The 24323-nt window shown below is 43.7% G+C and overlaps 1 protein-coding gene across 5 annotated transcripts in view; it reads right to left on the bottom strand.

Annotated features, from left to right (window-relative positions):
* Positions 1-24323, bottom strand: part of AUTS2 (activator of transcription and developmental regulator AUTS2) — a 1119937-nt gene that overhangs the window by 52831 nt on the left and 1042783 nt on the right. The gene's annotated exons all lie outside the window — the stretch shown is intronic.

Here is a 24323-nt window from a genome sequence, read left to right as displayed (position 1 = left end):
TGCAGAATTTACTCTATAGATATTACTAGAACATGCAGCATTGGAGAAAGTAAAACTTTTGGCTAACAGGGAGACTGCAACGGGCAACAAGACTCCTCCTCTCTGTTTATACAGCTGCTGAGAGGGTGCTCGTGAAGGCCGGTGATTTACAAGGAGGATGCAGAGGTGAGGAGGTCAGGCACTGGGGAAGCAAGGGTGCATTTATGACTCTAATCTAGGTTATGTCTAGATCTAAGTCACAGATGCACTTTGTGGAGACAATCTCCCCCCAAGTACATGAAACAGGAAATACAACTCTGATGAGCCGGCTTCAGGAATGTAATGAACAGCTAGACATTTCTCATTCCCATTACAGCCCAGCCTTTCCTACCGGGTGTTCTCAGCACCACGGGCAAGGTCTTTCAACTAATGACTCCATCAATCAGAATAAATCCTTCCTTAAATCATTTCTATTTGGATGGATTAACAACTATACATAAAAAGCACTGACCTGACATTTTAAAACAACAGGGATGAACTTCACTTAAAACATATATAAGTACACTTTTCTCTAAACAAATAATCCAACCGCACCACTGATTTTGGAGGACTGAACACAAAAATACCTGTTCGCAACTGCTAAAACAATCAACAATAAAGCATGCCTGCTATTTCGTCTTTCCCTTCAATACATATTTTCTATCATTTGGCACCATAATTAACTTTTATTCCAACATCTATTCTTCATAATGACTATTCCTAAACGAATGATAGATATATGATCTATAGATTTTTATTACTGGCTTTTTTCTTTTAGTAGCAGTTCTGACTCTTTAGTTCATTTAAAATTGATTCTGGTGTGAGCCGAAGATCTAACCATCTGTTGAATAATCTTTCTTCCCATTCCGCTTTGATTTATAAAGGCTCTTTTATCCTATACTACATTTTCATGTGAAAATAGGATTTGTTTTTGGATAATCGGATTGTAACTTAATGGTCTTTTAACGATATCATATTCTAAGTATTATAGGTATACACATACATACACACACACACATATAAATAAATAAAAATAGAAGTAGTCACTTCCTCCTTCTTTATAGGTTTTTCAAATCCACATTTCACTTGCCCCTCCCCACTGCTAATCAAATGAAGAATTTTGATTGTAACTGATCTAATCTTCCAAATTAACTTGGATAAACTAATGTTTAGCCTCTTAATTCTGGAACTTCCCTTTCTTAAGTCTCTTATCTCTCAAAGGTTTGTGGTTCTCTCCACCTGGGTCACACAGGTCATCCTCAAAGTGCATGGAACATGGCCTGTTTAGCTCTATTTGTTTTCCCTTCTCAACAGGCATTCTGATGACTTATTATTTGCCTGCCCCCCATGTGCTTTGTTTTTCAAGCGGGGGATTTCAGGAAGACACAAAAGCACCACAGGAAAGCCAACATGTGCTTCAGTTCTAGGGAAAATAATGTTTAAGATAGAGACGCATCCCCTGACACAGGGCATGATGAAGACAGGTCGATGCATCCGGCATTAACTTGATTCATAAGTAAACTCTCCACTAGAGCCCTAACGTCAAAGGCCAAAGTGTTCCTCGTAACATCCCTAAAAACCCAACAGGACAACCCCCCGGAAGGTCACGGCTGGAAACCCAACCTTGGCCCCGAAGCACATCTCTTGCTGCCCTTCATCACCCCTCCTGCTCTCAAACAGGAAGGACAGAGGGGAGGTTCTGAACAAACCAACTGAATTTGCCATGTCCCCCATTCTTTTGAAAGCCAATTTCATTTTGTTTGTTTCTGGATTTTAGAAAGATCTAAGTAAAGCGAAGGAAAAACAGTGAACCAACTGCATCTCCCAGGCGCCTGCCTCAAGAGGTAATCTCTCTCAGTGCTCCTTAGGGGCAGGGCTTTATTCTCAGAGGCCGCTTACCCTCAGAACGAGCTGTGCTTTCCACCTGAGGGACTGTAGACTTCCTTCTCCCTCCTTCAGATTTACTTCTTATCTTGACCTTGGGTTGAAAGCTTATAATTATCTCCCTTACTACCTTAAAATACCAAACACTTCTTCCTTAACCTTTTACAGGCCTTCACTAAATTTAAGTTTAGATAATTATGAAGCATTAAAGCAGCTCTTCTATGTCTCATAACAACCTCTTTAATAAGTCATTGCCTTTTTAAAAAGAGGCAGAGATAATGATGAACAGAGTTTAAGAATCTTGGAAAGGCAATAAAATGACTCAGGGAGATATTATACACAGGCTGAAAAATTAACTTGGGGACTTTTTACAGTTATTCTATGGCTTTACTTTCTATTCCTGGAAACTCTTAATTCACTGAGTGGTCCAACAAGGAAAACATTATTTCCAGTGAGTAGAAAAGATGGCAAATTTCCATACAACCATACTCATCACACCTTTCCAAGCTCACCCCCTAACCCCGACCCAACGCCAAAATATACATAATACCCCCCCACACACCCAACCTCATTCTGGTACAGTTTTCTTTTACGTTAGAAAGCAGGGGTGGGCAATCTAAAAATGGGCAGAAGACCTAAACAGACATTTCTCCAAAGAAGATATACAGATTGCCAACAAACACATGAAAGGATGCTCAACATCACTAATCATTAGAGAAATACAAATCAAAACTACCATGAGGGGCTTCTCTGGTGGCGCAGTGGTTGAGAGTCCGCCTGCTGATGCAGGGGACACGGGTTCGTGCCCCGGTCCGGGAAGATCCCACATGCCGCAGAGCAGCTGGGCCCGTGAGCCATGGTCGCTGAGCCTGCGCGTCTGGAGCCTGTGCTCCGCAACGGGAGAGGCCACAACAGTGAGAGGCCCGCGTGCCGCAAAAAAACACACAAAAAAACAAAAAAAACAAACTACGATGAGGTATCACCTCACACCAGTCAGAATGGCCATCCTCAAAAAATCCACAAACAATAAATGCTGGAGAGGTTGTGGAGAGAAGGGAACTCTCTTGCACTGTTGGTGGGAATTTAAATTGATACTACCACTATGGAGAACAGTATGGAGGTTCCTTAAAAAATTAAAAATAGAACTAGCATACAACCCAGCAATCCCACTACTGGGCATATACCCTGAGAAAACCATAATTCAAAAAGAGTCATGTACCACAATGTTCATTGCAGCTCTATTTACAATAGCCAGGACATGGAAGCAACCTAAGTGTCCATCGACAGATGAATGGATAAAGAAGATGTGGCACATATATACAATGGAATATTACTCAGCCATAAAAAGAAACGAAATTGAGTTATTTGTAGTGAGGTGGATGGACCTAGAGTCTGTCATACAGGGTGAAGTAAGTCAGAAAGAGAAAAACAAATACCATATGCTAACACATGTATATGGAATCTAAAAAAAAAAAAAAAAAGTCACGAAGAACCTAGGGGCAGGACAGGAATAAAGACGCAGACGTAGAAAATGGAGGATACGGGGAGGGGGAAGGGTAAGCTGGGACAAAGTGAGAGAGTGGCATGGACATATATACACTACCAAATGTAAAATAGATAGCTAGTCAGCTCGGTGCTTTGTGACCACCTAGAGGGGTGGGATAGGGAGGGTGGGAGGGAGAAGCAAGAGGGGGGAGATATGGGGATATATGTATATGTATGGCTGATTCACTCTGTTATAAAGCAGAAATTAACACACCATTGTAAAGCAGTTATACTCCAATAAAGATGTAAAAAAAAAGGGGGGGTGCAGAAGGGGCATTTGGATGTTTATATTTCCATACTGACACTTTCCAGGGTTGTCACAGATCTGAATGCGTGAGCGTAACGGGAAGCCCGGCACACGCAGTGGGCTTTCAAGTGACATGAGCACGGGAATCAAGGTCTTTGCTGTCAGCTTGACCCTATGTTCTTGAAGTTTAAAAGGATTCTGAGAACTAAAAGGTATCTTAGCCAAAAGAGACTGCAGGCCCTTTTCCATACAAAATACAAAATATGTTTAATGACTATATTAACAAAGTGCACCCCACATTGCCTGGATATACGTGGTAAAGCTGATCTAGGAAGATGTTAACAATGGCAGAATCTAGATTTCGGGGGAACGTGTGTGTTGGTGAGGCTGGGAGTGGAGAGGAATGTAGGTGTTCACCACCCCACGCTCTCGACTTTTCTGTAGGTTTGAAAACTTTCATACAAAATTACTAGGGGAAAATCATCTCAACAGTTGACACATTCCATCTTGTACAGCACTTGTCCTGTGACAGTCAGGTTTTCTTAGTTCTGTAGAATGTTCTATTTATGCAACAGAAACATTCCCTGACTTGGAATGATGTAAACTGTGATTATTAAACACCACGAGCTCTTAGTCTCCAAGAGTCCTGGGAAACACCCATCTAGGATTCCCTTAAGCTGCTGCTACTTCTGCTGACAGAGGTTTCCCCAAAGCCCTTCCACTGCAGAATTAAACGTTCAGGGGGCTAATCTTTTTATATACTTCTCTGCTGTCTCAGATCATTCAAAATCTAGGGTGTAAATGTTTATTATTCTTGAATGGTGCATAGACCAATCTCTACCAAACCCGCAATACTGAGTTCTAATTAACAAAGTGATTAGGATGTGCAGCCCCATGGAAATGGCGTAAGATGGGAAATCGGAGGAGCCAGGTGTGAGGTCTGCCTCCTGCGGCAGTTTCCTCGGGGACAGAAGGGAGATCGCACGAGCCATGCCTACCTCAGTGCTTGTGATGAGCACAAGATAACTGTACCTCAGTTGAATGACCACATAAAGAAACAAGAAAGCACTTGGAAACTGTAACACATAACATACTCTGATATGATTACTACTTTACTTTGAATGGTTTTTGCACCTGTTTTCGAAAATAGTGCTTGCTCTTCCTGTAGCATCCTAAAACAGAATTGCTAGAATTCGGAGAGCTTGGAAGCCGGAGCTGTACAATATGACAAGGGGGCATGGAAGGCCTGCCTGGGCCTCCTTGTCAGGAAAAAGACTAAGCGGGTTAAAGGAGAGGCAGGCAGGAACAGTCAAAGTTCACTGGATAAAGAGAATTTAAGCTGACCCCCCAGCCCTCACTGTTCCTGTCAAGAGAGAGCAGACCTTTCGGAAGGAGATGCCCACAGTGGGATGATGGGGTCTGGGTAAAGAGCACTGCTGGGAAGAGACGGACCTGGTTAAACGTCCATGCTGTCTGGAGGTCAACCCAGAGTCTGCCTCTCACTCAAAGGGCAGTCTGGTCCATCCCAGCCTCCTCCTTCCCTCTTTTTCTGGGTAAGTGCTCAGGAAATGGAAGCCCTGCTATATGTGAGGAGTCCTGAGGGACAGGTGGGGCAGATGAGTTCAGACACAAATTCTGATGCACAAAGTGCAGGGAGCCAAAAGTACAGTACTAGCAGTACACACGTGTGTTCAGGAAACACACTTACAGACGTTAATCTCCTTACTCAGGTGCAACACCTGATTTAGACTAGACCCTATACTGGAGGGGAAGAAAGCGCTGTAAAGAACATTGTGTCCAATGACACAATTATGGAGAATCAATGAGACACAAGTATCACGAGTGTTAAATTTACTGGAGATGGTAAATGTACTGTGGTTATGCAGGAGACTATCCCTATTCTTAGGAAATACTCAGGGCAGCATTAAAGGGCCATGATTTATGTAGTTTACCCTCAACTGGTTCAGAATAAAATTTTCTGTTTGTGTGTGTGTATACATACATACATGCATATTAACTTACAAAGAGAGAAACAGAAATGAAAAATCAAATGGAGCAAGAATTAAGAGATGCATCTGGATAAAGGGTACATACGTTCTGTGCTATTCTTATTCTTGCAACCGTTCTGACTGAGATTTCCTAATAAAAAGTTAAAAAAAAAAATAAAAAAGGAGAGGAAGGAGGAGGTAGAGGAGAAGGAGAAACGTAGTAGAATGCCTTCCTGATAGTTGGAATAAATAATCACTATAAGGTAGAATAAATTGAGTAACCAGTATTCAGTTAGTTTTGCTGAAAACAAAACAAAACAAAAAGTACTTCAAAAGACATTATCAAGACAGTGAAAAGACAACCCACAGAATGGGAGAAAATATTTGCAAATCGTATGTAAGATAAAGGCTTAGGATCCAGAATATATAAGGAACTATTACAACTCAATAATAAAAAGGCAAATAAGCCAATTAAAAATGGGCAAAGGATTTAATCAAATTTTCTCCAAAGAAGATATATAAATGGCCAATAAGCACATGAAAATATGCTCAACCTCATTAGCCATCAGGGAAATGGTGGTCAAAACCACAATGAGATACCACTGCATACCCTCAGAATGGCTTTAATCAGAAAGACAAACAATTACAAATACTGACAAGAATGTGGAGAAACTGACTGTTGGTGAGACTGAAAAATGGTGCAGTGGCCTTGGAAAACTGGCAGTTCCTCAGAAGGCTAAACATAGAGTTACCATACGACCCAGCAATCCCTTTCTTAGGTACATATCTGAGAGAAATGAAAACTTACGTCTGCACAAAAACTTGTGCATAAATGTTCATAGCAGCGCTATTCATAACAGCCAAAAAAACAGAAACAAACGTTCATCAACTGATGAATCAATAACAAAATGTGGCATAACTATACAACGGAATATTATTTGTCAGTAAAAAAAAAATACTGATACACGCTACAATATGGATGAACCTTGAAAACATTATGCTAAGAAACCAGTCATAAAAGACCACAAACTATGTATCACATAAAGGCCAGAACAGAGAAATCTACAGAGGCAAAAAGTAGACTAGTGGTCGCCTAGGACTGAGGGGCACGGGAGGACTGAGAGGTAATAGCTAAGGTGTGCGGATTTCATTTTCTAATGAAAACGTTCTAAAATTGATTGTGGTGATAGTTGCCTAACTTTGTGAATATACTAAAAACCACTGAATTGTTCACCTTAAAAGAGTGAATTTTATGGTATGTGAATTCTATCTCAATAAAAAAATCGGTGGTCCTATTACCACTTATTGTTTAATAATGGGCAGACAGAGTCATATGCGCTACAGTAAGGGATAAGTAAGAGTTCCTGGCAGTGGTCTTACATCGTTCATCCCATTACAACGGCTTTTCAACTTCTTATCTTAACCTCTGAAGGAGGAGGGCCTCTGAGGCCTGGCTTCTACACATTTCTGAAGTCTTTGGGGTCTCAGAAACAGAATAAGTAATGTCCCCGGCTTCAGTATCCATAGCACAGACATAGTCATTGGACAACTCAGTAACTGCTGGCTGCCTGCCACATTTCAGGGCCTGAAACTGGGGCTTCACTGAGAAGTTAAGACCTGAGCCCTGGCCCGAAGGATCTCACAAATTGTCGGGAAGTTTGGTTAAAACAAAAACCATAGTTTAATGCTAAGTTCTCTAATAACAGAGCATGGAAGCCCCCCAGGGGATTTTAGGCAGGCAACAGGAACTGGGCACCATGGGACTTTCCTTGAGGTATGGAAAGGAGAAGGTCCATGGAAGGAGAAATGAGGACGGTAATAGGGCCTTTGGGTGCTGGGCTCCTGAACAGGAAGGGACCAGGGAGTGGAGAGACGGAGGGGCAGAGGAGGAAGGTGCTGGGGTACCTTAACTATCGACGGCACTCATACCATCTGCACAGCATCTCCACGCCCACCTCGGAGGTCTGTCAAAGCTCTGGGAGGCAGAGAGGAGACAGAGGTGGCAGGAGTAGCCATCATTTTCACCCTGTTTCGTAAAATCCCTGTTCTCCAGTGCAGAGCAAGCCTTATTAGTTCACAAAGAACAGAAGTGGCTCTTCCCAGCTGCCTTAGCCAGCCCTGAGGTTATACTTGGGTTTCTCTTTCATGCCTCTTGGGAAAAGGGGCAGTTCAAGGAACACCTGGGGGAGAAATTTCTTTAATCGGGGAGCACTGTTGAGGAAACAGTCTGTGGAGGGAGAAAGTTAATAAATCAGTTAAGAAAGTAAAATATCTTGCCACTCCTTATGTGGGCCACATACTACATGTAAAATGCGAATTTCTCTTCTCTGGTAAAATTACTGATTGGGAAAATCGTCAGAGGCGCGATTTGCGACTTGCCGAGAGCTGCTTCTAGATGGGCTTTGAAATTGACAAGTCTCAGCCGGATGAACTAACCTAATCCTCTGAGATGCTCAGAATGGTCTTTTCCATCTAGTTTTTCAGCAAGATGGTGCAGCACTCCCAAACACATGATAATCCTGCACTTTAAAATAAGGATAAATTTAAGTTTCCCTTATAACTTTGGCCGGCATAAAGCATTTTAAAAAATTAACTGCTTTTGAAAATCTCAGACATAGCAATTAAGGTCCAAATATCAGGACGGCATCAGAAAGAAAAATTTTTATTTGTTTCTATATGTGAGATGATTTAAGAAAGCAAATGGGGAAAAGAGAGTGTCTTCAAAATGCGAGGGGAAAGTCTTTAAAAACTCAGCGTATTTTGTTTTAATTTTCATACAGACCAGATTCTGATAACCAGTCTTTTAAAAGATTGTGCCTAAAAAGACCTATTCATATAAAATTTCTGTCATCTACTTCTGAATTTGTTAAGAAGAAAATCATGAAAATTTCTAGTTAGAAACAACTACATCAGCTAATCTCACTTTAAAGATGAATTGTCTTAAAGATTAAATCAAGAGCAAACTAGAATAGGCCAAACCTGTTCTCATTCCCCTGTCAATCCCGGCCCCGCTCCACCAAGCTGCCTTCACGGAACCTTTATCCTAGTTTAAGGGTTTTCCACAGGGAAAGGAAACAAGTAGACAAATAAAACCTTTCACATTTTTCCTTTATTAGTCCCAGTAGATAGTTTTGATAATTTTCTTTTCTTGAAGATTTTTTTTTTTAATGACTATCTTCTTTTACCTGGAAGAAATCAGTGATTGCTTTTAAGAGTCTGTCTGTCTTGAGTTACAGTTCACAAAATGACAGATTCATTTTACAGTTTAAATTGTGTAAACTGGTGGCAGAATCATTCCAGATACTCCTGTTACTAACCACTATAAAGCCGAGGGCTGCGCCTTGCTTCAATTTCACGCTGTCGCTGACATGGCAGCCTTATGAATCAAGCACATCCCCGGCGCAGGATGCTAACTTGTTAGGTCAGGTCTGATATTTAATGCTAAGGTCTTACAGAACCAAGGCATGTACCCTAGGATAAGTTAGATGATTTAAAAAAATTCTTTTGTCTTGAGACACAAACTGTTAATCTCTGAAACTTAAGTTTTACAGACATCCTGTGATAAGCAGGCTGGGGGGGCTGTAACATCCATGGCTGTGGCCACTTTTGCTTGCTATGACAAGAAACTCTGATACACACGTGGGTAGAATTACTGTTGCCTTGGTATAAATGGGCAGGTGGCTGCGTGCTGGCCTGGAGGGAACTGTCTCATCTGTTCAGAACTGGGAAACTACTTCGGTATTCCCACAAGGTAGGGTGGAAATAATCTTTCTCCCCGTAGACACTGCACAGATCAGTCACCTGGGCAACAACGTCAATAGTTACCTTCACGAATTCTACACATTCATTAGCTCTAATTGATGCGGAAGGGGAGGACAGAAAGCTGGCCCTAAGAACTGAAAACCAAAGTCTAGTAATGCTTCCTAAGCACCTGCCCTTAGAATTTGCTTGATCAGAAACGAAAAAAGCTGAGCCGAAAGGGAATGAGGGAGGGGGGATTGGCTTTTTAGATGCTTTACAATAAGATAATCCAACGTGTTATCCTTCACACCTGCTTCTCAAAAGAACAAAAGCACAAGATCCACTCTCAATACAGGTCACTCGGGTTCCAGAAGATGCTATTGTGTTTGAGCCTCTCTGATTTGACAATATGATCCTTTAAGCTGGGGGATTAAAGGGTCTTGCGGCCTTCCAACAGCAATAAGCTGGACAGGGCAGGGCCTCTGGATTCCTTAACACTTAAGATTTTATCTTCTCAAAATTCCTGGGATAGAGTGTTCCAGAAGGTTCCATTTGTACCATGGTATTTTTGTTCAATGAGTTTGTGTTTTTGTCTCTGTTTATTTTCTTCCTACTGTTGGTATTTTAAGCCACATAAATTTAAAAGGGCCAACATCAGATGCCATTTTGATTGGAAATGCCAACATACTGAAAACCTGACTATGTATGTGACGAGTGTTCAAACACTCAGTGTATTTCCATATGGCGATTCACTAATTCCAGTAATGAGAAATGCATCGATGATGTAATTATTTTTTTATAGAAATGCCATTTTTCATTCAAATATATGTGCCATAGATACCAAAATATTCCTTGGAATCTTCCTCTTATGAGAAAAGAAATAAAGGTTTCTAACAGACACAATTGTCTCTGTGTAAAATCTTCCAGCTTCCATTATCTTTCTACTCTTTTCTTAAAATGTGAACAATTTCCCAAATTCACACCCTACAACTGAACTACAAATCTTGACTCCTACTAAAGACAACCTGGCCGTATTCCTTCTTTCTCCCAGATGCTTTATGTAAAGTTGACTCCAATTAAGAACAGCACGATTGGGCTTTCCTGGTGGCGCAGTGGTTGAGAGTCCACCTGCCGATGCGGGGGACGCGGGTTCGTGCCCCGGTCCGGGAAGATCCCACATGCCGCGGAGCGGCTGGGCCCGTGAGCCATGGCCGCTGAGCCTGCGCGTCCCGAGCCTGTGCTCCGCAACGGGAGAGGCCGCAGCAGTGAGAGGCCCGCATACCGCAAAAAAAAAAAAGAAAAAAAAAAAAAAGAACAGCACGATATATGTTTATTAAATTTGCCTCTGTATCTCTAATGGGGCAATGAGGCTACTTCTGAGCTTTCAAATTCTCTACCTGTACCAACTGGTACCAAACACACAGAAGAATCTTAACCTTAACACCTCAAGTCTTGACTGAAATCTCAAAAATTTTAAATCAAAGACATCAATCCCTACCAGCAACAGAGTTAGGACTCATCAGGGAATGTCACTGCTTTATCATTCATCATGTAAGTTTGCTAAATGGAAAATCCTCAGGCAGTTGGCAGAAGAAAAATGCATTTGGTGTGGACAGTCCACAATAGAACACGGGGAATACGGAACTGCTCCCAAATCCTATTCATTTTTACAACATAATTCTCTTAAAACGGTTGCCCTTATTAAAAAGGATTAAGGGTCTGCCACTGTAATTTCCATTCTACCCAAGGCAAGCTTTTAAAATGGGGTGTGATAGTCATTGCCAATGGAATGTTCCAAGCTGATGACACTTCACATAGGCTTTCAAGGTGCTGACAACAGACCTCCGCTCATGGTCAGCCTGGGCACTCACTCCCAAGAAGATTTACAATAGAGGAAAAGGGTAGACCACTTTCCAAGTCCAATTTAATGTGGTCTAAGTCTTGGAGGGAAAGTCATTTCTCTGTCTTACTAAAAGGCCCAATGTCCTTGCTCTCTTTCTCCAAAGATCCATAAATCACAGTTTGGGTAGACAAATTATACAATGTGATATAATATGGCTACATATATGTACCATATTTCTTCATTTCTAAGACGTAATTCTCCCCATCACGCCCTCCACCGCACTTTAATGTTTCTGAAAATACTGATGTGTCTTGCTATCACTATAGCAGTTTAACGTGGTCATATTTCTCACCCCCCTACCCTCCAAAAAATTAGTAATAAGTCAGCGGTGTATCCTGTAATGGAGGCAGTGAATTGTTTAATGCATGGAGCTGTTGGAAATGACCCATCCAGGTTAAATCCTACGAATCCAGTTTTTGCAGTAGGTCACCACTTCAGAATCCAACAAGTAAAGAATTTCGGGATGGAAATGAAACTTTTCCTTCCAAAAGCAGAGAGATGTTTTACTTCTCACGATACCTTGCTTTTTGTTAAGTTTACTAAACACAAAGAATCCAGTTTTGATATCGGCTTTCTATACCCACCGGGTATAAAGCAACTATGGAATCAAATCACTGTTAAGGACATAGGAAAACAACGGAAAACACCCAAAGGTATGTTTCCCTCCAAAATCACAGGTCCCTTTCCCTTTTTAAAAGTTGTCTGGGTATATACTTAGAAGGCCTATGAAGAAAATATTAGTTTCAGGGATACCTGATCTTTATTTTTGAATTTTATGTTCTAGGTTATGCCTCCTAACACATCAATTTTACATGCAGCCAATCACCTGTAAAATGAAACTCAAATGTACAAGCGAAGCTTCCTTTATTAAAGATGCAAATAAAACTTGGGGCTACGTGAGTATTTTTCTCTACAGCTCAGAAAGGTAAATTAACACCGTTTTCTGTCAGGGAAAAATGATCACAATGATATATTTCCTTTAACCCCCACAAAGTACTTTGTGCAGGGAATCTACACAGCATCCGCTCAAATGCCTGCAGTGTGTCAGACTCCAGGGGAGAGATCCTTCAACAGAGTGGCTCTGGGGTCCTTCTGCCATTCACCAGCACCCTGGCCCTGGGCAGTTTCCTTGGCCTCTCTAAGCCTCCAAGTGCCCCTGAAGGTCTACAACTGGGTCAGTAAACTCTCCCATCTTCAAGGTCTTTGGGGGTGTACTTGATGTTTCCTAGTTTAAGTATAGAACTGAGAACCCAAAGGTGCTGAAATGTTCTTTTCAACATTCGACCTGGAGGGGCATGTATATGAACTTCAGACAGGAGTTCCAAAAGGCACATCTTGTTAACATGACTAAGGGTAGATTAGGGGGAAGTGCCTTATAAAGAAAGCACAATCAATCAGTCAATCAATCAATCAATCAATCGATCCATAAGTAAGTACGTACACCCATTGCAGGTGATTCAAGAAATCTGACGTTCTCAACTCCTAGCCCCAACTCCACATTCAGGGACATCTTACTTCTAATTCTGATATGTAACCAAATCACTGGTTTTAATCAACAGTCAGATTTATTTTAAAACAGATTAAATTTAAATAATAAACTGAAATGCAAAGTTAGTTTATAAAAGCTAAGTTACATAAAACACGTCCATGCCCACTAGGTCTTCAAAAATAAAAATAAGACAATATTTAAGGATCTGACCCACTAAGTCTTCCTAAAATCCACAATAGTTTGTATCTAAAATACATGAACATTTTACAGATCTTTTTTTTTTTCGCGGTACGCGGGCCTCTCACTGTTGTGGCCTCTCCCGTTGTGGAGCACAGGCTCCGGACGCGCAGGCTCAGCGGCCATGGCGCACGGGCCCAGCCGCTCTGCGGCATGTGGGATCTTCCCGGACCGGGGCACGAACCCATGTGCCCTGCATCGGACTCTCAACCACTGCACCACCAGGGAAGCCCTACAGATCTTTTAAGAATTTGCAAGGTATATGGTTTTCTGGTTTATTAAGGCGCTATACACAAAAAATTTAAAAAAATCAATGTAAAGAATAATGTTTCAGTAGGGATCATAATAATTTACATTTAATGGACACTCACTCCCACCATAAGGGTTCCTGAGCCCCACTTCCCTTATCATTAACGTGTCAGCTTGAGAGTCAAACCTAATTAGTTAAATCCTCTTTTTAATGAAAAGATTACGCCTTAAGCATCCTGCCAGTTCCATGGCTGTTGGCAACTACAAACTAATCTCTGCAAATTTAGGGGGTGGGGAGGAGAATCCTTAAATTCCAGTGGAAGCTAGAGTTCCAAAAGCTCATCTGTTTAAATTGTAATTATTTATAGTGTGCAAAATACAACGAACATGCCACACACAAATGCCAAGGCCCTTGTCTCTTCCTACACTTATTCTGCACATGCAAAACAGCTACTTCCAAATACCCAAGAGAAATGGCTAACAGGACTCATCAGTTAAAGTGGTGTAAAAGCAGACAGAAAATGGGATTTTCTTTTAATAATTAAAAAGTTATTGGGTAACAAGTTAAATGCCACTATGAGGAAATGCATAATGTAGTTTACCCTATAAGACAACCAGGCTGGGCTCTTCAAAAAGTCAATGTCATTAAAAAAATTTTAAAGGGTGTGTGTAGGGGGTAGGATGAGGGATGGAGTTCTACATTCGATTTCAAGAGGCTGAAGAGACAAATCAACCAAATGTGGGACCCTGATTGGATCTTGGATCCAAAAGAAAAAAAAAGCCTACTATTTCATACACACACACACACACACACACACACACACACACTCTGGAGGCAATCAAGGTAAGTTCAATATGAACTTTAGACAAAATTTTGGAATCACAGTTAACTTTCTTAGGTGTGATAATGGTATTGGCATTATGTAGAAAAATGCAGGAGATGAATACTGAACTATTCTGATATCTTTTACTTTGAAATGATTTAGCAAAAAAAAATAAAAAAGAAAGCAAATGTGGCAAAATGTTAAAGAATTGATGTCTTTAAATGTTAAAGAATCCATGTTAAAGAATTGACCTACATGAAGAGTATATGGGTATTCACTGTATTATTTCAAAATTGCTATAGGTTTGCAATTTTACAACATAAAAAATTTGAGGGCTTCCCTGGTGGCGCAGTGGTTGAGAGTCCACCTGCCGATGCAGGGGACACGGGTTCGTGCCCCGGTCCAGGAAGATCCCACATGCCGCGGAGTGGCTGGGCCCGTGAGCCATGGCCGCTGAGCCTGCGCGTCCGGAGCCTGTGCTCCGCAGCGGGAGAGGCCACGATAGTGAGAGGCCCGCGTACCGCAAAAAAAAAAAAAAGAAAGAAAAAGAAAAATTTTAAATGAGAAAACAGGTCGTGGTTCAACAGCCTTGGAGTCGATATCTGACCGTGCCCCACAAGACGACAAGCTGCCGACAGGAAACCCGTGTCCGTCTCAGTGTCCACTGTCCCAGCACAACGCCTGGCACAAGGACGCACTCAGGTATCTGATCAGTGTATGCGTGGGTACATGAGTGAAATTTCTGCTCCAACACATGTCAGTCACAGTAGCCTTTGGCAGGTCATCGCTCTGAGCCCCTGCAAAGTGGTGATGACGCCAGTCTTGTGGGGCCCTTGTACCTATTAGAAGGCATATTAAGGGCCTATCAGTATGCCAGGTGGCATATTCTTGGGACTTAGCAAATGGTACTATCATTGTTATTCTTAGATAAGTCCATGTTTCAAAATTCCATGATACTGAAAGTTCTAAGAGGTTTTAGTTTTCAACTGAAATTGCCCAGATTTACAGATGTAATGAGGTTTGAGAGGTCCCTTGTACTTTCATGTTACCTCAAAAATACTCTGCTGGTCTCTCTTGTTAAAGACTCTCATTTTACGGGGCACGAACTGTTGCTTCACATTGTCAGGACAGAGATCATCTCTTCTATCCGGAGAAATGCGAGTGGGAACTGATCTCCCTATAGAGTCGGAAAGCTCTTCACAGCACGCTTTTCTCAGCAAAGTAGAGCTATGAGCTGTGTTACCTAAAGGTGCTGGGTTGGAAATGACTTTAAAAGGAATTCCTCAGCTACCAAAAGCCCTACAGCAATTCTAAGATGGTTAACAGATTTGGGCTGGTGAGAAATAGGGAGAGAGAAGGGATTCTCTGTGGAAGAGTCTGGCAGTGAGGATAAGAACAGTACCTTTCCAGAGGGAGCCAGGGCTGAGAGAAGGGGCATGGGTGTGGGTGTGTATGTGTTAAAAAAACATGGACAGGGACTTCCCTGGCGGTCCAGTGGTTAAGACTGCGCTTCCACTGCAGGGGGTGCGGGTTTGATCCCTGGTTGGGGAACTAAGATCCCACATGCTGAGCAGTGCCAAAAAATTAAAAACAAAACAAAAAAGACAACAAAGAGATCCTAGCAAATACTTTCCTCTCCACAACCCCCTGCAGAAACATGCCGGGAAGACCCTGCCTGCAGGGGAGAAGGGTAGAAAGCAGCTGTCTGCGCCTAACAGCTACCTCGCCCTCCCCTGCAGGATCCCAACAGACTGACCTGGTGACTCGCGACTTTGAGACCAGCCTGCACAACTGATACTCACACCCTGACGGTATTCCCTGAGGTAGCAGAAGCACTTCCCGCCTCCTGACACTCTTGAGTCTTGTGAATATTCGTGTAAACAAAATGAGTTTAGGTTTCAATAAATCCCCGTCAACCTGGTGGCATAAAAAAGAAAAACTTCGTGTTGAACCTTGGATCTGCCTATAATCAACTCCATGGAGTCATGATTCAGATTTTGGCAGGAAAGGCTTTCCGACTGCTTTTTAAACAGGGGGAGGAAAGCAGCAAAGGCAAGAGGAAAAGGGGAAATGGGACGTGAGGCTAGAGATGGGAGAGACTGAGCTTTTTTATGTGATAAAATTCTGACTTCCTAGCTCAGATCAAGAACTTCACAGCTTAATATCTGGTCCCCGAGCTAAGTCCCGTCCTCAGGTAGCACCATCCTAAATTACAATACCTCCAGGGATGAGAAAATAGCGAGGTTAAAAAAAAGCCAGCAGGAAAAAACCAGAATTTCACTTTTGTGGGGTGTAACTGGCTTTTCCTTTTGTTTGTTTCTAAAATATGTGTTTTAGAGAATAGCACTGATAGGGTAAATCCCTACTTGCTCTAATGGAGGCCCCACTTACTATGTGAGAAGAGGATTAAGTATTTCTCACCTGTTTAGAAGCCTTTTATAGCTATGCAACCCTAAACAAATACTCAGAAGGCAATACTTCTGTTTACACCATACATTCCTTTTAATTGACAGACACTTGGAAAACTATGCTAACACCTCAGAGGACATAGGATGGCCTGACGCTGGGGGATGACATAGTTGGGAGTGAGGATAAAGCTGGATGTGTGACCCGGGGTGGCTCACTCAGCCTCTCTGTGCCTCAGTTTCCCCAGAGTCAAAATGGTGTGAACAACACTAGCTACCTCGAAAGAGGGCGGTGAGGATTCCATGAGTTAATCCACGTAAAGTGATTAGAACAAAGCCTGGCTCCTAGTGAGTCCTCAATAAATGTTAGCTACCACCACAAGTACACGAGGGTACTATCACAAACTATGAAAGAACTTGGATTGTCATAAATCCTGGTTTGCATGGACAGTCCAGGGTCAGGCCTGTTGTCCCAAAGTCATTATTAATAGTAGCCTGTTTCTCTTTCAAATGTGTCCTGGTCTGGACAGTAAGTTACCGGCTCACCTTAATTATCACTCAAAAGATATGCAAATGCAAGGTGTTTTACAAGAAGAGGGGATAAGAGAAAGATATCAAAAAGGGTTTGTTGGGACTTCCCTGGTGGCACAGTGGTTAAGAATCTGCCTGCCAAGGCAGGGGACACGGTTCCATCCCTGGTCCGGGAAGATCCCACACGCCACAGAGCAACTAAGCCTGTGCGCCACAACTACCGAGCCTGCATTCTACAGCCTGCGAGTCACAACTACTGAAGCCCCTGTGCCTAGAGCCCGTGCTCCGCAACAAGAGAAGCCACCACAATGAGAAGCCCGCGCACCGCAATGAAGAGTAGCCCCGCTCGCCCCAGCTAGAGAAAGCCCGCGTGCAGCAACGAAGACCCAACGCAGCCAAAAATAAATAAATTAATTAATTAAAAAAAAAAGCGGTTTGTTTTAAGGTGCTAAAGCAGCAGCAAGGATAGAGCTGTTGTTTGTATTTGTTTGTATTTTTGCTGTTCTTTGTCATTGTTTGTTTTTTAAACTAAGGATACTTTTAAGAGACGAAAGGAAATAAATAGCCAGTAGAAAAGGAGAGGCTGCCCGGGGGTTAAAGAAGGGGGTGAGCTCGGATGGAAAGCCCAACGGTGGAGGCCTGCGGGGAAGAAGGCCAGAGCCCGGCTCCATCTCAGTCACCCGGAGAGTAAAGAGTAAGTGATGGTCATGAGGCCTTGAAAATGACTGCGTCTGAGCTCTTTGTAGCATTTTTAAAAAAAAGAATAGAAGTGGCTTCACAGTGATACTCTGCCCAAGAAGGCATCACTGCCCATGAGGCCGACTGGCACACAGAGTCAAGGACCAGCACCCGGTGGGAGTGGCTGGGAAGGGTTTGAGGATCTTCAAGACTGAAAGTTCCACAGAAAATGGATGAATAGCAGGGATTTCTCCCCCTTTTTCTTTTATTTATTTATTTTTAAAATTAATTTTTATTGGAGAATAGTTGCTTTACAATGTTGTGTTAGTTCCTGCTGTCCAGCAAAGTGAATCAGTTATATGTATACATACATCCCCTCTTTTTTAGATTTCCTTCCCATTTAGGTCACCACAGAGCGCCGAGAAGAGTTCCTTCCCTGTGCTATAGAGGACGTTCTCATTAGTTAGATTTCTTGTACTTCTGCCACCAGAAACTCAAGGTTGGGCTATGGGTTTATAAAGGACCAGCCAACAAGCAGCGCTCTCTCTCAGGGAAACCCATGTCCTCTCCCTGACACGTACAAATACACACCCCACCTAAGAGTGCTTTACAACATAAAGTGACAGGTTCTAGACAGTCAAAAAGAGACAGGACAGTTTTAATAACTTCGCTAAGATTTCCAGTCCTCTCTGCTGTCCCATCACTTGAAATTCCTTTACAGCTTTACCCGTTTACTTTTTTTTTTATATAAATTTATTTACTTCTTATTTTTGGCTGCATTGGGTCTTCGTTTCTCTTGTTGCAGAGCACGGGCTCTAGGTGCGTGGGCTCAGTAGTTGTGGCTCGTGGGCTCTAGAGCGCAGGCTCGGTAGTTGTGGCGCAGGGGCTTAGTTGCTCCACGGCATGTGGGATCTTCCCGGACCAGGGCTTGAACCCGTGTCCCCTGCACTGGTAGGCAGATTCTTAACCACTGTGCCACCAGGGAAGCCCACCCGTTTACTTTTGATTAGGCGTCACTAAAACGTTCTAATTCTTTAACTATATCAAGTTGAGCTGTGTGCGAGGCTGAGGAAAATGCCACACTAAGTCTTCCATAACATCACGTGGCTGATAGATGTGACACAGGCTGTAAGGAAGGTGCTCCCCACTTCTGCTGTGTTCACTGTCTCCCTCAAGGTTCCCAGGCTAGAAATGGAGAACCAGTATTTCTTCCCAAACAGACTACAGACAGTTCAAGAAATGTGTTGTCAACGAGGTATTTTTTAATTTACCAAACCAAAGGCTGGGCTGGCACAGTGGGAGGAGCAGATCAGGAGGTCGGGAAGCTGTGACACAAGAACTGGCTCTGTCTCTTACAATCACAGGGCAGTGTTCTCACCTGTGAAACACCTACGTGGCTGGGCTACCATATGAAGTAAACCCATCAGCATATGGAGATCCCGGGCATGCTGTCGGCACTCAGTACACGTGGGCAGCCTCCTGTTCCTCTCCTGGAAAATACCTGCTTGGGATCCTCAGATTACCTAATAAGGCCACATGGGCTGATTAGATCAGGTGAGATTCAGACTTTATTTTCTTTCATCAACTCAGACTCTCTGGCTATCACCTAAATCCCAAGGTCTGAAATAGTTTTTAGGATGTTGCATTTTAATTTGCTGAGGTTCAGCCATCAGAAATTGAGCACCTACTGTATACAAGGCACCCTGCTGGTTACCGTGGAGGTGGGGGCGGGAGTTCAAAGAGGGGAAAAGAGCTGCATCTGAGTTCCAGTAGGAAAGGCAGGATGGGCCAAGTGTTCAAATCTTGGGAAGGTGGAGCGCCTCCCAAGGATGGAGAAGCGCTGGAGGGTGTGGCATCTGAGCAGAGCTGTGACAGACAGGTAAGGCTTTAAATTTATACACAACACATATGTGTGTGTAAACTCATTGGATGCTTTCGGGTAGCATTCTAATTTTTAGACCTTTTGTCTCTTCCACTGATAAGCACAAAGCATGTGAGAATTTAATTCAGTGAATTAAAAACATGGGTTAGATCTATCGTAAGAAAAACACAAACAGAGAAGGGTACAGGTGTGTCAGTAAAACTCCTGATTGGGCACCAACTTCTTGCTCTGATAACTTGCAACTAAAAGAAAGAATTAAGCATTTATTTTGCTTTTCCTTTGATTATATTTGAGGGTAACCAAAGAACTCTAGATGATGAAGGAAAGCAAACTGTACAGAAGAATTTCAGCCAATAAATGTGGAGGATGGTGGAAAAGCCACCCTTTTACCGCTTCTAAGGAAATGCTGGATCAGGTGAGGATCGGCAATGCATGAAACCGTTAGATGAAAGGCTGATGGGGAACCTGACAAGGCAGGTAGGTATCAGGCTGCCACAACCTGCACTTCCTGAACGATCCTGGCATCACTAATACTCGGTCATCCACACACTGTCGAGTACCCGGCTGTGAGGCGACGTGAAGCTTACTGCGATGCCTACAGAGTTCATTTGCCAAAACGTCTAACCTGAATCTAGTCAAAGCTCTAGGGTCAACTTCCACTTACAGCAAAGATGAGGGACTGAGGAATAAAGTAAATGACACAAGGGCTTCCAGAATGTGGGACAGTTAACGAAGGGCTTCCAGAACGTGGGATGGTTAATGAACAGCTGACCTGGTTTCTGCAACAAGTCACTGACTTGAAGTGAATTGGAGGCTGGAGAGAGGGTGGATGGCTCTCGATTAGGACAAGTAATACTCGACCCTGGTTTGTATCCTGATGGAACAGGTCAGGTAAAATGACACTTGGGAGACAATCAGGGAGATGGGATTATAGCGGGGTGTTGGGTGACACTGAGGAATTATCATTTGTTACTGTGATAACGGGATGTGTTGATGTAAAAAAAAATTTTAAACAGATGTGCGCTGAAGTATGTAGGGATGAAATGACACGATGCCTGACATGTGCTTTAAAATATCCTATCACCTAAAAACGATCATGGCAAAATACTGATAAATATGAATCTGGATAATGGGTACATGGGGGGGGGGTCATTCTACTGTTTTTTACGTTTAAGTAAGTTTGACAATGTCAATTTTTTTAAAAGCGCCTGATGTGGACCCATGGTGACACTGAATTCACTTTCATATGTACATTTCATTTCCCATGTAAAGACACTGGATTTTGAACTGACACTCAGATGTTCACTGAATGAGTGGAAAAGGCATTTAAAAGAGTTTTCCTGTAGAAAGCCTTCACACACGTGAATCCCAAAGTGTGCTCCAGGTACCAGAAGCATTGGTATCACCTGATTACTTGTCAGAAATGCAAGAACCCTCATTGAGTTCCTGAGCCTCACCCAAAACCCACTGCATCAGAAACTCTGTGCTGGGACCCAGCAAGGTGTATCTTAAGCCCTCCGGGTAATTCTGATGCAGGTTCCAGTCTGAGAGCCGCTACTTCAACACATTGAGCCTTGGGAGATGCCCCTTCTTGAAGGACACCTAAAAAAGCTTTAATATTTAGGTACTACATTTTGGGGGAAAACCCAGCTTAGAGATAATTTTATAGACTTAAAACATAATAATATTTTGCATGGATGGGAAAAAATATTTCAAACACTGCTGTACGTCATTCCACATTCCTGGCTATTGAAATTTAAAAAAGAATGTACGCGGCGCTTTGATTACAAAATAGTTACTGGTCATCACGGCACGTTTGTGCAGGACATGGGTGTTTTGTGTTGTGATGACCCTTCCTACAGATGGCCAGCAGGCGTCTGTCAACCGGGAACTAGATGGGACAGTTCGTCTTTGAGAAGCAGTTGAGCGAGGTAGCTCAGCTGGCTACGGTGTAACACTGGCCCAAGGTCAGGGTTCCAAACCCCACTTAGATCAGACAGCTTCACTTCATAATGTAGCCCTGACTATAGGCCTAGCATCTATATGGTACCACATGCGAGAGGAGCCCTGTTCACCAGGCTAGAGAGAGGGGGAGGATTGCAGATCCAGGGCGAGGACGACAGCTGAGTCCGACGGTAGGACCACAGAGTTACTTTCAACAGATCCAGTGCATCTGGCATCACAAATAAATAAATACAAAGGCTGTCCCACAATGAACAGGCTTATTCCCTGGTCAACAGGAGTATGGATTTCACCCAGGGATTCGCGGGTCATCTGAGCATTTACAGAAATCTCACTGCCAACTGTGCGTCCCTGATCTTGTCCGGTGGTCATCTACGTCAGAAGCACCTGGAAGGCTTGGTCAAAATGGACTCCTGGGCCACGGCCCTGGAGTTTCTGATTCTGCAGGAGATTCTGCATGTTTAACAGCTACTCAGGGGATGATGATATTGCTGGTCCAGGGACCACACTTGGAGAATTGCTTTCTAGACTTGATCCTGCACCTGAATTCCACTGGATTCATTCCTTTTAATGGTGAGTTAGTTCCTTATCATCAGAGACGTTGCCTTCCTCACAGTCTATAAAACTAAGTATTGGGCTCGGAAAACCAACCTGTGACACATCAAGAAGAGGTGGGCGTAGACTTGAAATGCAGAAGGCCTTTAAGCACGTCGGGCTGGGCCAGTGGCAGCATGGCCTCGGTCCTATCCTCAAAAGCCGACACTATTCCTGCAGCCCTTTCTCAGATGCATTCTGCAGAACAACAGAGAAGACCTGGGGGCATGTGTGCACGCGTGCGTGCGTGTTCCCAGGCCAGCTTCCGCCACACAGGCCAACGGTCCCCAGCACTTGAGACTCCTCTCTCCCCAGTCCAGCCCTACCTGCCTGCAACCCTCCCTGTGCTAGGATGTCAGCTGTTCACCTGTATGGAAATGACAGCTGCTTGTCACGGTCTATATGAGAGGCCTCTCTTGCCGCGGTAACTAGCGCGCCATTTCCAAAGCTGTCATTCTCTGGTGTCAGCACAACCCACTGTTCAAAGATGTGCTGTGACATGAACCAGGCAGCGCCGTGACTGTTACTGTCATGGACTCCTCTGTGCTCCGACACCCATGGCAGCTGCTCGGAGCCCAGGGTTTGTTTCACCCAATTATTTGTTTGTCACTTGGAAGCCCAAGATGTCGAGCAGGTATTGGGGAGGTATTTTTGGCCTGATGCACCGGCAGGAAGCATAATGAGGCCCTCAGGTGAAGGTCTATTTTGTCAGTTAGGTGGTAGGATGATGTGCAGCTGAGAAGCCGGAGTAGCAATTAGGATATTTGAATAAGATAAGACACCTGGCAGGATGCTGCGAAGGCTCAGAAAGTCCGCCTTAACTTTTGAAATGCTAAAAAAAAAAAACCTGGTAGTAGGCAGTTTTCGAGTTTGTCCTGGAGGAATAGGGGAGGAGGAGACAGGAGAGCTCCTTCCTCCACCCAGAGGCCCTCAGAAGGAAAGGGCTGAAACCAGGCACCAGCCTGACCCAAAGGTGTGTTCTGGGCGGGTGAGGCTCTGGCCAAACAGGGGTCCTGGGTCATTTGGGCAAATACCAGTTGCTCCCGGGAGGCGAGGCCAAAGTGGAAATGGAGCGCCATCTTCTAACCAGTTCTCCCCAGGTTTCCCGTGTAAGTCAGGGCTTTGCACTTCCCACGGCAGCAGAAATCAAATTGATGTGACGTCTAACATCTCGGGAAAAGGCCAGATATTCGACCAAAGCCCACAGCAGCAGCGCCCCTGCTTCTAATCCAGGAGGCGGTGTCTCAGACTCTCAGTGTCTCGTCAGCGACGTTCTTCCTTTCCACAGCCGTCAGTCTCGGAAAATAAGGGCGATGGTCCAAACACACCTACTTCTCCTAAGCAACAGGCGATGGATCTGTTACCCATAAAATGAACACAGCTCCTCCTCTGAATGCACTCACAGCTTTAGTCTGTGCCAGCTCCTGGGTAACGGCAAGACACTGAAAGTACCGTTTCTTTACTCTGAAACAAACCTTTCCCCAACAGACACGAGAAGCCTGTGAAGAAAGCTAAACTCCAGCAAACAGCAAAGGCGTATTGGGAGAGAAAGTTGATATTATCACCACCTCGTAGCAAATGAACAGTAGGAAGGAAGACTGCTTCAGTCAAGGAGGCCTAGATCAACTTTTGAAGAAGCAGAGCTCTGATGCATTGCTTGGTGCAGACTCTGCTGACAGCTGAGAACAGATGGCGAGGTGGTGACATGCTCCTGATGATCGAGAATGGTCCACCCAAGCCTCGCTTCAATTCACAGTTGGTAAAATGAGTCACTCTGTAGAAAAAGAGGCCTCTTGCCAGCTTGCCTCCGGGCTCTCCAAGGCTGGGCCTTGCTCTGCTATGAAGCCCGCAGCCCTACCCTCTTCTAACCTGTAGCAATCCCCGGCCTTGGAACCGGTCAGTCATTCAAGTCAAGTACAAAGGAACCGGCAGCTAGGTTCTCTATACTCTGGGCTTTTATAAACATTTACTAAGCAGATAAAACACCTCTTTTAACACCACTCCAAACACAAACCGGCAGGAGGACTCCGTATTGTTATTCTAATTCTGGAGGGAGGTTAATACCTAACAGCTGGTATTCAAACGGTAGCATCTCTCTCACTCCCCTCCCGCCCCCCCCCCCCCCCCCCCCCCCCCCCCCCCCCCC

This window comes from Aethalodelphis obliquidens, unplaced genomic scaffold, assembly GCF_003676395.1.
Source record: "Aethalodelphis obliquidens isolate GAN/ISIS:26980383/991018 unplaced genomic scaffold, ASM367639v1 scaffold30, whole genome shotgun sequence".
In the NCBI taxonomy this organism is placed as follows: Eukaryota; Metazoa; Chordata; class Mammalia; order Artiodactyla; family Delphinidae; genus Aethalodelphis; species Aethalodelphis obliquidens.
This window is presented reverse-complemented; position numbering and strand designations above follow the sequence as displayed.